This window comes from Arvicola amphibius, chromosome 12 (assembly GCF_903992535.2).
Source record: "Arvicola amphibius chromosome 12, mArvAmp1.2, whole genome shotgun sequence".
In the NCBI taxonomy this organism is placed as follows: domain Eukaryota; kingdom Metazoa; phylum Chordata; class Mammalia; order Rodentia; family Cricetidae; genus Arvicola; species Arvicola amphibius.
In genome coordinates, this window is record NC_052058.2 from 96,868,754 (window position 1) to 96,883,386 (window position 14,633).

The 14,633-nt window shown below is 40.0% G+C and overlaps 1 pseudogene; it reads left to right on the plus strand.

Moving 5' to 3' along the window:
- Positions 1–10,274: 10,274 nt before the first annotated feature.
- The window catches only part of LOC119827168, a 37,766-nt pseudogene continuing 33,407 nt past the window's right edge, over positions 10,275–14,633 (plus strand).

Genomic DNA, 14,633 nt, shown 5'->3' on the forward strand with positions numbered 1-14,633 from the left:
TTTGTTTTTAAGAAAACAGGCAGCATTCACTCCACTAAATACCATCCCTAAACTTAAGGCAAACGTGACATGTATGACTTCTCTTGGAGCGATGCAAAGAAATGTCTACTCATTGTAGACAGGCATCAACAGCAGTCAAGAGGGAAGGTTCCACTCAAGTCTAGCTTAGTGAACTGGCGAGCTTATCAGCAATGCTATAGGAGCACAGGTGACTGGAAGGCAGCTGCAGAGATCCATCAATACACAATATGTAGGCAGTGCTACTGAAGAACTTCTTGCCCCAGCTATGGCTCACTGCTTGTAGAAGCTTGGAAGGGGGTCTTATGCGTTTTAGGAGCTTTTAAATCTTGTTTTCTTCTTAAGCTCTGTAAGTTTCATTTATTTCCTGAGTCTTAGCAAGATTCTCTCCAGGAGGAAATATTTTCTTTCAAAAGAAATAGTTGTACAATAAATGTCAGAAGCATTTCAAGGACTTTTTAACAACTTCCAGAAGCTGTTATGTAAAACAGTACCTAAGGAGTCTTGTAGATTCTGATATTAATGTTTTCCTAATTTTAATATTTTGCTACATTTACCTCAGTTTCTGAACTTCAGTAGCAGACCCACAGAGTGTCAAGATATTATACACAAGTGTCAGGATATTATACATGTTCAACCTTCATTTGCACACATTTTGACTTTTCAAGTTGCTTTTATGGTTATAAAGTAATTTATTAATTATGTAAAGGACTTGGAATAATTGCTTGAATATTCAGAAGTTATATTGAAAAGCCAGTGTTCCTGAGTTACATAGAGGGCCTTGAAACAGTGCCAGTAAAATATTACTTAAAATGCTATTTTTAGATTTAAAAGGTTTTTCATTTGTGTATATATGTGTATGGTTGTCCATGTATCTCACCGTGAATGTACCCACATGTGTGTGGGTATCTTTGGAACTTAAAGGAAAGAGTCAGCTCCCTTCAGGCTGGAGTCAGAGGCAACTGTGAGTCACTGATGTGGCTGCAGGAACCCAAAGAGAGGTCTTCATAAAGAGACACAAGGACTTTTCACCACTGAAACACATTTTTTTTTTTTTTTTGCTCTTTGAGAATTTTCTGCCTGTGTTTTGGTCATATTCATCTCCCCCAGAAATGCCTCTCACTCAGATGCACCCCTTCCCCTTCTTGCCCAAATTTGTGGATTCTATTTGTTTTTATTCACCAAATGAAATTTGTATTGCTGTTGTATTCTTAGATGTAGGACCTTCTGCTGGAGTGTGGTACATTGACCTGGGGCAACATTCTTAAAGAAAACTCTTCATTGAGCAGCAATCTATTTCCAACAGATCCTCAGCTATTCATGTCTACCTTCATGTCTGCTTCCTCTCTCCATGCTCAGGTTCGGCCTGGCTTGAATTTGTATATATCTCCCTCTGCACAAGACTCAACTCCAAATGGATAAAGAACCTCAAAATAAGACATGATAGCCTGAGTCTTACAGAGGAGTAAGTAGGACATAGATTTGAACTTAAAGGTACAGGAAAGGGTTTCCTGAAGAGGAAAGACTAACAGTTGACAAATGAGAGTGTGGTGGTTTGAATAAAAATGGCCACCATAGCCCCAGAGGGAGCAGCACATTAGAAAGTATGGCCGTGCTGGAGTTAGTGTGACTTTGTTGGAGGAACAGTGTCACTAGGGAGTGGGCTTTGAGGGTTCAGAAGCTCAAACCTGCCTTAGTGTCTCACTGTCACTTCTGCTGCCTCTGGATCAAGATGTAAAACTCTTACCTCCTTTTCCAGCATCATGTCTGCCTGTGTGCCACATGTTTTCCACCATAGCAATAATGGACTAAACCTCTGAACTGTAAGCCAGGCCCAGTTAAATGTTTTCCTTTATGAGAGTTGCCATGGTCATGGTGTCTCTTCACAGCAATAAAGCCCTAAAACAGCAAGCATATCAAGTTAAAAAAGTTTAAAAAGAGGCACCATACACCGAGGAGAAAATATTTACCAGCTATACGTTTGGCAGAATGTTAGTGTGTAAAATATGCAAAGAACTCCAACAATGAAGGGTCAAGGAAACAAAAACCCAATTGAAATATGGGGCATGACACAGAAAAAGAGTTCACAAAACATAAAACACAAATGGCTGAAAAATGTTTAAGAAGTATTCACCAAGTATTCATCTTTCAAAATGCATGTGTTAGTATCACTCCTTAAGTTTTTGAGAATGGGACAGTGACAGCAAGGATTAGCCAACTTGATAGAAATCAGTACAGGATGATTCACAGATGTGGGATAAGGGAGGGAAGCGGTGCTGTGTGATCAGCTTGAACATGAACCAGAAGGCCAGCAGTGATGAGCAGGAAGGTGCTCTTTCATTTATAAACGAAGGCTTTGTGATCACACTCTCTTTTTATAATTAATTGTGCTATTTACCTATTTCATGCCTATATGTCCATATGCATCCATGTATATAATATCGTCTGATTACTATCTCCCCACTTTCTCTTATCTCCTTCCCTTTGTTGCCATCCCCCACCATGTCTTTATCAGTCCTTTTCCCAGGTTCACAACTTTAAGTCTTGTTTTGTGTCCCACTCAGTCTAGATTATTTCCAGTACAATGGTTACATGTTCTGTTTTCAATTCAGTGATCTTGATCGTATTTTTCTTCTTCATCTTTTGTGAGGAAGTGATATTCCTAGTAATACAGTCAGGATCAGGTTCTCATCTGCCTCTCCCTGATTCTGAATCTGTGCCCCTAATTAATTTTTTTGATTCCTTTCTGGTTTTAAAAAATGTTTGTTTGGCTCTATAGCATGGCTATATTTTCTTTTTTAAAATAGGTATTTCTCTATTACTAATACTACATTGCCAAAGGAGGAAATGGCATAAAACTTTAAGTATTAGCTCTATGTGAGCAGTAGAGGCATTAGTATAAGTAAGGAAGTGGGCTCCAGAGATGGATCCTATAGGCACCAAGGAGACAAAGTCAGATTATTGCATAAATCAACTATCACTTTAATTCATGCCTTGTGGGTGGTATGTGTGTGTATATATGTTCAAGTGCACTTGTGTGTGAATGCACACATGAGTATATACAGAAGAAGATAAAACTCACCTGTGCATACTGATCCTCAGGGTGTGTCCTTGTGTTTTGAGACAGTCTTTCATTCTCCTTGGACTTGCTGATTTGGGTTAAAGCACCTGGTAAGCATATCATAGGGATCCTCAGGTCTCCACATCCCAGCACTGGGATTACAGATGCACACCAAAAGGCCTGCGCTATGTACATTGTCTCAGGGGATAAGACTCCTCTCCTAACATTGCAACGCAAATCCTTCACTGACTGTGCTACCCCTCTCCAATCCCCGCCTTCCCCCGCCCCCGGCAGCACTGAGCCATTATCTGTGTGTTTACTTGGCATCTGTTAAGGGTGTGTGCTCAGCTGCAGTAAAACGGAAGACAGACTTTTGCTCCCTCCTTTTTCAGCATTTACCACTTCATTGCTGGCTTCCAGACAAGCCAGTTTGGTCTGTCTTCACAGCACCTTTAAATTGCCCATTTTTCAGCCGAATAGCCCCCAGCTAGCCGTGAGTGACTCACATCAGTCTTTTGCAGTTTGATAGACTATTCTACATTTTATCATCAGAAATCTGGAGAAACGGCAGGAATGTGGATGTGTAGGCTTCTCTAGGCATGCTGGGCACTTTCTCCTTGCTTCTCTTAAAACTTACTTTGTCTGAGTTAGGAAATACTTGGAAAATCATTACAGCAGGTACACTAAAGAAAGACTGCCATTCTTTCAATTTAATGGGCCATTCTAACCCTTAGAGGAAAATGGGTGGTAGCTGTTGTCATTTAACTCAGTTTCCTGTGAACTCCTTGGCACTGCAAACCACTGCAGCACATTCCAGCTGTCTCGAAAATGACAGTCCCATTCCTAACTAATAGTGTTTTCTTTTTTTTCCCAGAAATACTTCAGATCTTGTAAATTTTGGAAAAGCATGAAATATGGAGATTTAGAGCTTTTGTTGTAATATAATAACCGGGAGAATCTTAGTAATCATTCCAGGAGCTGGTGGAATCGCTGCCCATTTGCATGAGACCCCAAGTTCATTTCCCAAGTTTATAATACAGTAACAATTCCCCCTACGGAAGTACTTTCCTTTTTAACTGTTGACTATGTACGTGTTATATATTGATCTATGTATAGAAGAAATATGATTAAGAATACTAAATGTCTGCGGTGATATTTGAAAAAAATATATGAGCTAAAAGGATGGCCCAGTGGATATGAATGCTTTCTGTTATCCAGAGGGTCTGAGTTCAGTTTTCAGCATCCACATCAGGCAGCTCACAACCACCTATAATTGCTGCTTCAGAGGATCTGATGACTTCTTCTAGCCTCCAAAGGTACCTGCATACACATGCACACACACCTCCAGGCCAACCACATGAATATTAAAAGGAATATATTATTAAATTTGACACTTTTTATGAGTGAAAGCAAAGCCTAGATCATCAATAAAGAGACCACTAAGAAAATCATAATAAGGTTTTTGAGCTCTCATTTCATCTCACGTCTAGACATTCCTAGCGGGAAGAAAGTCCCTGAAGAGTGCAGGTGGCTGTGCACTTGCAGGCAGGGGTGGGGGAGAAAGGCCTTCACTCTTCACTTCACTTGCACCCAGGACACTGTGTTAGGCACTTTCCTGAAATTTCCTCTGACTGCAGTGGGAGGGAATTGCTCCTGTCTCCCCAAATTTCTCTTACCTAAAGGAACTAAACTCTCTCTCTCTTTTTTTTTTTTTAGACATAAAGCTTTATTAAAGGAGAGAGGGAGAGAGGGAGGGGGGCGCATGTGGACACGCAAAAGGGGGGCAGTGAGAAGAGAGAGAGGGAAGAGAAAAAGATTCAGGATCGGAACTAAACTCTCTTTTTGCTGGTTCAGTACCTGACACTATGGCTTCTATGTTAACTGCATCACACCCCGGAATGAGTGTCACTCAAAGTTGGTCTTTGCCTGCGGGCCTTCCCTTGCTAACAAGCCCATTTCTTTACTGCATTAAAGCCTATTTCTTCAAGATTCTGGCATATACTGAATACCAGCTGGGACACCCAGCCTCATGGATTGAACAACTACTGGATTCTTGAACTTTTCATTAGTAAACCACCATTGTTGGATTAACTGGAGCACAGCCTATAAACCATTCTAATAAATGTTTTATATACAATTTAATTATTATTCTATTGCATGCTATATGTGTAATTATATGTTCTATAATTTTGATTATTTTACTTTAAATGTTATGAAGCCTGCTAAGTACAGTTAATCATTTGAAAGTATTTTGAAAAACTAAAACAAATGAACAAGATACCATGTCTACCAACTTGTTTTTGATGCTCAATTTCATGTTTGGTTTTCCAATACAAATAAATATATTTATTCCATTAGTTTTATTCTTTTAGAGAACTCTGAATAATACCACATGCATACACATAATTAAAAACAAAAATTTTAAGAATATATATTCAAATGTGGAAACAGGGCAAAAATATTTCTAGGGTCCTTCCTGCTTATGCAATTGTTTAAGATGAACATTTATTTCAGTTTAATGGGTGTAACTTTACACCTTAAAAATGGCTTTGCAAACCAAAGAAATATGGGGAAAACTTGCAAAAGTACTTGTAGAAGATCATGTGTTTATGTTTTCAAAGTTTCATGGAGACAGTGTTGTATTATAAATTTGGGGCATGATTAGTTACTGATTAAACATTAGACCAAAAACCATGTGTAATGACTGCAGAAATAGTTGTGAAATAAAAAATCTGAACAGTCTCACATAAGCACATGCTATTTCTCTTCCTTCTTTAACACATATTGAACCAAATATAAAACTTGTCTCCCAGATGATTCTCTTGACTCAAATAAATACTGCATTTCGTAGATATAAAAAGATTTTTTTTAATCTTTCAAAGAGAGTTCTCAAAGTTCCAGGGTCTGGCTACTCAGGTGAAGAAAACGTCTTTTTCTTCAGATGATTTTGAGTGGGAAGCAGTTAAATTGGAATGGCATTTTAAAATTTTAAATTAGTTTCAGTATATCCAATATTGACAATGTATTCTTCTATGGCACTTGTAACTTAGACTATCAGAGTTCTGTGTGTCTTTGAAGATTTGAAGAAACCGATTTTAAAGAAAGAAGATTGGTCAAGGTAATGTTTATTTGTATTGGAAATTCAAATGTGCAATTAAGCATCAGAAATAAGTTGACTGGCACCATGCTTATTTGTTTTAGATTTTCAAAATATTTAAAAAATGATTAAGTGCAATTATATATTTTATAAACATTAAAGTGAAATATATGAAAATGTGCATTTTGTGGTGTGTTGTATGTGTTCACATGAGCCTATGTGGGCACATAGGACAAAGAAGGGTGTGTCGTGTCCTCTTTCATCATTCTCTTCTTTAAGCTCTGATGACAGGGCCTGTCCTTGAACCTGCAGCTGGGATGGCAGACAGTAAGGCACAGCATTCTGGGACCATAAGATAGGAGGATGTTGTGGCTCTTCTGGCCACTGTGGGCTTCTGACACAGGTCCCACAGATTCGAACTCAGGTCCTCATACTTGCACGACAAGCACTCTTACACACTGAGCCATTGTCCCAATGCTAGTTTTAAAAATGCAGTGTAAAATTTACCTAGGTAAAAAGACATTAGCATTAAGGAAACTTCATGTATCTCAGAAAATTGTCTTCTTTTAGAGCTAGCATTGATTAAGGTTTTACACAGATGGACGACTATTTCTTTAACTTTTTAAACTTCACCTGCCTTATTTCATTTCATGAAACATCTATGTGATTTATCCATGGTATTTAGTATATTAACATGGACAACTAATTTCAACCCCTGCATCATGGTTTAAACAATGCAAAGCTAAAAAAAAAAAAAAAACAATGCAAAGCTGTGTGTCCATTCTACCAATGATGAACAGTTAGATTGCTCTTAGTTTGGGTATATTGTAAGGAACACCTCTGCCAACATTCATATAGGTATGTTTGAAGTAGCCTTTAGAAATTAAAATTCTGCATGTTCAATTTCAATAGTTAATTCTATATTTCAGCAGTTAATCTTAACAGGGCATTAGTGTAATGCTAATGTATAAATTGAAGACTATTATCATATTATCAGTGATTAACAATGTACTCTTTCACAATTTCATGTATGGATACAATGTATTTTGATCACTTCCTTTCCCATCCTTAGTAGGTCTGCTTTGAATAGTTTGGTGGTTTGAAAGAAAATGACCTCCATAGGGAATGGCCCTATTATAAGGTATGGCTTTGTTGGAGTAGGTATGGCTTTGTTGGCAGAAATGTGTCACTGTGGGGGAAGAGTCTGGGGTCTCTTGTGCTCAACCTACACACTGTGACATAATTCACTACTTGTTTCTTGGGGATCAAGATGTGGAACTCTTGGTTTATTCTCCAGCACCATGTTTGACTGCAGGTCACCATACATCCCACATTGATGATAATAGATGAAACCTCTAAAACTGTAAGTTGTCCAAATTAAATGTTTTCCTTTATAAAAGACACTGTGATCTTTGTGTCTATTCACAGCAATAGAAACCCTAGCTAATCCAGAAGCTGGTACCAGGGACTGGGAAATTGCTGTGAAAGGCCTGACCATGCTTCTGTTTGAAGGGCTATCGACCTTGGGACTGTGGATGAGAGAAGCTTTAAGTGCTGCTCAATGGGCCACTCTAGTAGAGACATGGAAAAGAATGGTGCTGAGCACCATTTGATGAACTGTCAAAGCCTGGTTCAAGGGGTTTCGGAGGCAAAGGATTTTAATATGTTACCTAGAACCATTCTTGTGTTATTTTGGTGAAGAAAGTGGCTGCTTTTTACCTTCTTCTATAGAATCTGCTTGAGGCTAAAGTGAAGAGATTTGGATTAATTCCACTAGTAAAGGAAATCTCAAAATAGCCTCAGTTAGACTCTGTAATATGGTTATTAGTGTTGATTATAACAAAGACATATAATGAAAGGGAGGAAGCAGGGCAAGAAAAAATACAAAATGTGTAATTTGAGGAGAAAAGAAGCACCATGAAGTGGAATGGAAGTAAGTCCTGTGTTCAGAGAGATAATCAGATTAAAAAATGGAATAATGGGGGCTGGAGAGATGGCTCAGTGGTTAAGAGCATAGCCTGCTCTTCCAGAGGTCCTGAGTTCAATTCCCAGCAACCACACGATGGCTCACAACCATTTGTAATGAGGTCTGGTGCCCTCTTCTGGCCTGCAGGCATACATGTAGACAGAATATTGTATACATAATAAATAAATATTTTTTTTAAAAAAATGGAATAATGGGCTTGGTGACCTCAAGGCATGATCTCACTCATCTAAATTCTCAATTTGTGAAAAATATTTAACAAAAAGTTTAGAGCTCGATGTGGTGGTACATGCCTTTAATGCCAGCACTCTAGAGAAAGAGGCAAGTGGATCTCTAAATTGAAGGCCAACCTGTTCTACCTACATATAGAGTTTCAGGACATCCACTGCCTACAGTGAAGGAAACTATCATAAAAAGAAAGCAGGTAACAGGAATCTCAGATATTAATACAGACACTGACTGGAGTAGGGCCACAGACTCAGTCATAGCCTTCAGCTGTAGCTCGGGCTCTGTCATCACCATGACACTGGGTAACAGCTCAGGCCACTCAGATCTGCATGGCCCCAGGGTCACCATGGCCTTCAGACAACATGGACTCAGGGATTACCATTGAAGGCTACATCGATGCCTGATACCTGAGAGGGTCCATGTTAGTGTAGGATGCCTATGTTACTGCTTGGGTCATGATGATCTTAGTGATTTGCATTGCCAGCTGAGGCAATGGTGACAGCCATAACTGGCTGCGGCCAAGAACCATGTCTGGGTCTGTGTTCCTACCACAGCCAGGGTCTGTGTTGAAATCCGAGGCCCATGTTGCCACCAAAGGTCACACCGAAAACCAGGGTCAAGGTCACAATATGTGGCCTTGTTTGTTTCCAGGAATGTGCTGCCACGAGAGCCAACCTGAGTGCCCTGTGATTCCAATCAAAGTCAGGATATCATCCGGGCCCAAGGTGCTGCCAAGGGCCAAGTGTGGGTCCATTGACCAGCTGCAGCTGGGGCCTGTGCTGATGTCTGTGGCCTGCATCACCTCATAGGGTTATAGGAGCCATGTGTGATGAAATCAGAGGGCTGCTGAGCTGGCCAGTCTGTTCACTGTCCTTAAAAATGTTGCCCCGACCCCTTGCTTGCAGTGCAGCAAGGGAGCTGGCCCCCAACCCTCATGGGAGAGCTTTCCTCCTGCATTTAGGAGAGATGGCTTCACTACTCACTATGGGCAAAGGAGAACTGACCTAGATGGCTTGGGCATAGGGGGTCCTGACTCTTCCCATTGCATGAAGGGAATTCCCCAGTGATCTGTACTAAACAGATCAACTACCACTAGTGCTCACCACCTAACGTCTACCGTACCTAGGACCTGCTGGAGTTTGTAAAGGGACTGGTCCTACAGAACGACTCCAGCAAAGCCTCCATGACTTGTGGCAGCCATGAGATATCCAAGGTGAGTTTTGGTGAGGGTCGAGTCATGATGGTGTGCCAGAAATCGGAGGTCTTGACCAGACCAATGACTCATTGTGTGCAGCTTATTGAACAAAAGGGCACACTGTGTGACACACCTCGGCTCCCAGTGCCACCAGAATGAATGTGGAGGTGTTGGAGAGACGGGAAAGATGGAGGAGGGAAGAGGTTTCATTGTGTATTTGTTTGTTTTGTTTTCTCATTTTTGTTTTTTGTTTGTTTGTTTTGTTTGCTTTTTTGTGTTTGGTTTTTCAATTTTTTTTTTTTTCCCTGTGGGGTATTGCAGTGTGGAGGAAGGATATGGAAGGACTAGAAGGTGGGTGAAATTAAGGTGCATGATGTGAAATTCCCAAAGATTCGATGAATAAATTATGTTAACACAAAACACAACAAAAATACTGGAGAGCTGGGTGAAGATGTAATGGAACAAGGGGGCCATTTTCTAGCCCCAGCAAGCAGCAGAACTTGGCAGCTTTGGCCACATGGTTCTGGCTTTCGAATCAACAATAGAGAAAAGGGCTTGTAAATTCTTCCTATGTCACTAGGGGAAGCTGTTGAGGCCAGTCTTGTGTCAGGGGTGTCTGTGAATGGAGGCCAATAGAGACCATTGGATGAAACTGAGAAGGTGAAGTCTGAATTATCTTGGAGATACCAAGATGTTGGAGGTGGCAGAGCTTCGGGCACTTGATAAGGAAAGCTACCAACAGGGAGTAGAACCAGGCCAAGAGAGAGAAGTGTGTTGCAGTCAGCAAACTAAAAGGAGTTAGAGATCTGTAGAGCATTTTGACATCAGACATGGTGACTCAGAATTTGGAGTTTGTCCAGCTGGTTTTCATCTTATTTTGGTCCAGTATTTCCTCACTCATGATACTCCTGTCATTACATTTTGAAATGGTATTTGTCTTAGGTTTATATTGCTGTGAAGAGACACCATCACCATGGCAACTTTTATAAAGAAAACATTTAATTGGGATGGCTCACTTACAGGCTCAGAGGTTTCAGCTCTTTCTCATCATGTTGGGGAACTTGGCAGCAGACAGGCAGAGGTGGTACTGGAGCTGAGGTTCCATACATCTTTATAGGCCAACAACTGGAAGTGGATTGATTATCACACTGAGTAAAGCTTGAGAAAAGGACCTCGTAACCCAACCCCACAGTGACACTATTCCTTCAACCAGGACACACCTTCTAATAGTGTCGTTCCTTTTGGGGGTCATTTTCTTTCAAACCACCACAATAATGTACATCTAGTGCCATTGTATACTGGAAGTATGAAATCTGATTTTTTTTTAATTTTGATTTTCAGGGGGATTACATTTAAGAGATTATCATGAGTCTCAAAGGATACTTTGAAATTTAGACCTTTAAATAAATTTGAAACTGGTACACACTATGGTGATCAGGGAGTGGGATACAGTGTTTTGAAAGAAAATGTCCCCCATAGCGAGTGGCACTTAAAACAGGTGTGGCTTTGTTGGAGTAAGTATGGCCTTGTTGGAGGAAGTGTGTCATTGTGGGATGGGCTTCAGGATCTCCTGTGCACAAGCTATACCCAGGGATAGAGTTCCCAAGATGTCGAACTCTCAGCTCCTTCTCTAGCATCATGCCAGCCTGAATGCCCCATGTTTCCTGCCATGATGATAGTGAAGTAAACCTCTGAAAGTATAAGACAGAAAATTAAATGTTTTCTTTTATAAAAGTTGCTGTAGGTCATGGCATCTCTTCACAGCAGTAGAAACCTTAACTAGACAAAGAGTTTGAGGAAGTCCCATAATAGTATCTATAATGACTGGCCGGCACTTCTTCCTACCACTATTGTGACACAGTCTATATTTTCTACACATTCCCTATCACTTGGTAGCTTTGACAATTTAAAAAATAAGAGTTTACTTTATTTTTAATAATGTATATATGTGTTTATCTGTGGATGATTATATTCAGATGAGTGCAGGTGCCTGCAGAGGTCCAATGATTCCTAGAGCTGGAGCCACAAGTGATCATGAGCCAACTGATGTGGGTTCTGGGATTGAAACTCAGGTCCTCTGGGAGAGCAGAACAAAATCAAAACTGTTGAACCATGTCTGCAAACCCTTCTTTGCCCTTCTAGGAAATAACAAATACATTCAGGGCTAATTGACATCTTTTCAGTTTGATTTTCATTTCCCTGATGATTATGATATTCTTGTGAGAACTAACTTCCACCTGACCTGTTTTCCTGGAGGGCTTTGAAGCCCTTGTCTGTTCTGGGCAATACTGTTTCCAAGGTGTGTGGTCAGCTCCCCACCCAAAGCCATTGTTCCTTTATGGTTTTTCCTGCTCTCTCCTGGGACTTTTCATTTTATGTAAATATTTAAAAGTTTTTCTCAGTTTCATGTAATTTGGAGGGATCATGCAAAAATAAATATTGTTCATTTTAGTATTCTGATTTTTTTCTATACTTTTTAAAATAGTTTTATTATTTAGGTCTAATATGTAAGCCTTTATTCCATTTTACACCTTCTAAACCTTTATTTTTTTATCTCTTAACTCTCTCTTTCCCTCCTCCTTCCCTCCCAGCTCTCTGTATGCATATACATGTATATGCTAACACAAGTGCCTGAGGATCCTGGAATAGTATATGGTATCCTCTGGAGGTGGAGATACAGGTTGTTGTGGACTGCCAACATGGATTCTGGATACCAAACTTCAGCCCTCTGAAAGAATATGCTTAGGCTTTAGAGCTTTGAGCACCAAGCCACCAGCTCCACACTAGTGTTTTTAACTGGTAAGATACATGTGTCTCATTTAATTTTTCTAAATACTGATACCAGTCTTCCCAGTTTATTGGAACAGTTTATTGACATTTTATTGGAAATGATTGCTTACTCCACTGTGAGGTCCAGAACTTTTGTCAAAAGTCTCTGGGCTGTATATAAGCAACTTTTCTCTCTATTCTGACACATAGTTCTCTTTATATGTTTATATGACAGTGCCCTACAGTTTTGTTTCCATAGCTTTGTACTACGATTGGAGGTAAAGTGATAATTCATTTCTCTCTTTTATTTGCTTGTTTTTCTGTTTGTTTACTCATCCATAGGACCTATTCTCAGTGTGTAGCTGTGGCTGGCATGAAACTCACAGAGATGTGCCAGCCTCTCTGCCTCTCAATGCTAGATTATAGGCAAGCAACACCACACTCAGCCTCTTTGTTCTTTGTGTTCAATGTTTCTTAGGTATTCGGGAATGTTTCTCTGTGTTCTTTCATGTAATGATAGCTCTACCTATTTTTGTTCCATGAAACATATAGTCAGTATTTTGATGTGATTGCATTGAATACATAGATCAGATCACTTGTGTTACATAGACACCTTGGCAATATTGATTCTTCCAGTCAATAGACACACCACTACTAGAATTTTGTGGTCTCCTTGCATCACTATTTTCAAATTTCCATTATAGCATACTTTTTTAAAAAAAAATACTTATTTGATTAAATGTATTCCTTAATTAGGAAACTTTTTATAGCAATCATATGGGATTGCTGTGTTGATTCCTGTTGCAGATCATTAGCTGTTGTTGAGGAAGACCTTCTTCCCTACTTCTGCTCCTCTGACTTTACCAATGTGGCCATGGCCAATTCCTAACTTGTTTGTAGGAAGCTTGCCAAAATGTTTCCTTTAGTTTCTGAATCCTCAAAACATGTCAGGATAGAATTAGACAATGTCTAAAAGGAGATCTAATCTACTAATTCAGCTTTGCTTCTTTTAAAAAAGAATCTTGTGGGGCTAGGTTTAGGTGCACATCAGAGTATACATATAGGGGTGAGTGCAGTGTATGTCAGAATGCACATATGAGGGTGAGCAGGGTGTGTGTAATGGTGTGAGACAATTGTCTATATTCTGTCAATTATATCTTAAATTAATGCTGATTGGTCAGTAGCCAGGAAGGAAGTATAGGTGGGACAACCAGACAGGAAGTAGAGGCAGGTCAGTGAGAACAGGAGAATTCTGAGAAGAAGGAAGATCCCTCCACAGTCCTGACCCTACCACAGAAGAAGCAAGATGTGACTGCCTTACTAAAAAAGGTACTGAGCCATGTGGCTAACACAGATAAGAATAATGAGCTAATTATGGGCTATATAAGTTATAAGAGTTAATAAGAGGATAACTATATGTTTTTCTTTGGATTCACCTTCTTATTTAGCTTCTCTAGGATTTTTTACGAATTATAGGCTCAATGTCCTTTATTTATGGCTAGAAACCAATTATGAGTGAGTACTTCCCATGTTCATCTTTTTGAGCCTGGGTTACCTCACTCAGGATGGTGTTTTCTATTTCCATCCATTTGCATGCAAAATTCAAGATGTCATTGTTTTTTACCGCTGAGTAGTACTCTAATATGTATATATTCCACACTTTCTTCATCCATTCTTCCACTGAAGGGCATCTAGGTTGTTTCCAGGTTCTGGCTATTACAAATAATGCTGCTATAAACATAGTTGAACAAATGCTTTTGTAATATGATTGGGCATCTCTTGGGTAAATTCCAAGAGTGGGATTGCTGGGTCCTGGGGTAGGTTGATCCCGAATTACCTGAGAAACCACCACACTGCTTTCCAAAGTGGTTGTACAAGTTTGCATTCCCACCAGCAATGGATGAGTGTACCCCTTACTCCACAACCTCTCCAGCAAAGGCTATCATTGGGGGCGGGGTGGGATGGGGGGATAGGGGGATGGGGAGAGAAAAGTGTGAAGTGGAGGATGGGAAGAGCTTGGGGGAATAGAATGGTGGGGATATAGGAAGGGTGGATATGGGAACAAGGAATTATATATCTTAATTCAGGGAGCCATTCTAGGGTTGGCAGAGACTTGACTCTAGAGGGGTTCCCAGGTGTCCAGGAAGATGCCCCCAGCTAGCTCCTTGCGCAGCTGCCAGAAATGTCCAGATCCTATTGCCATACTCATGAATATCTTGCATATCACCATAGAACCTTCACCTGGCATTGGATGGAGAAAATGACAGAGCCCCACATAGGA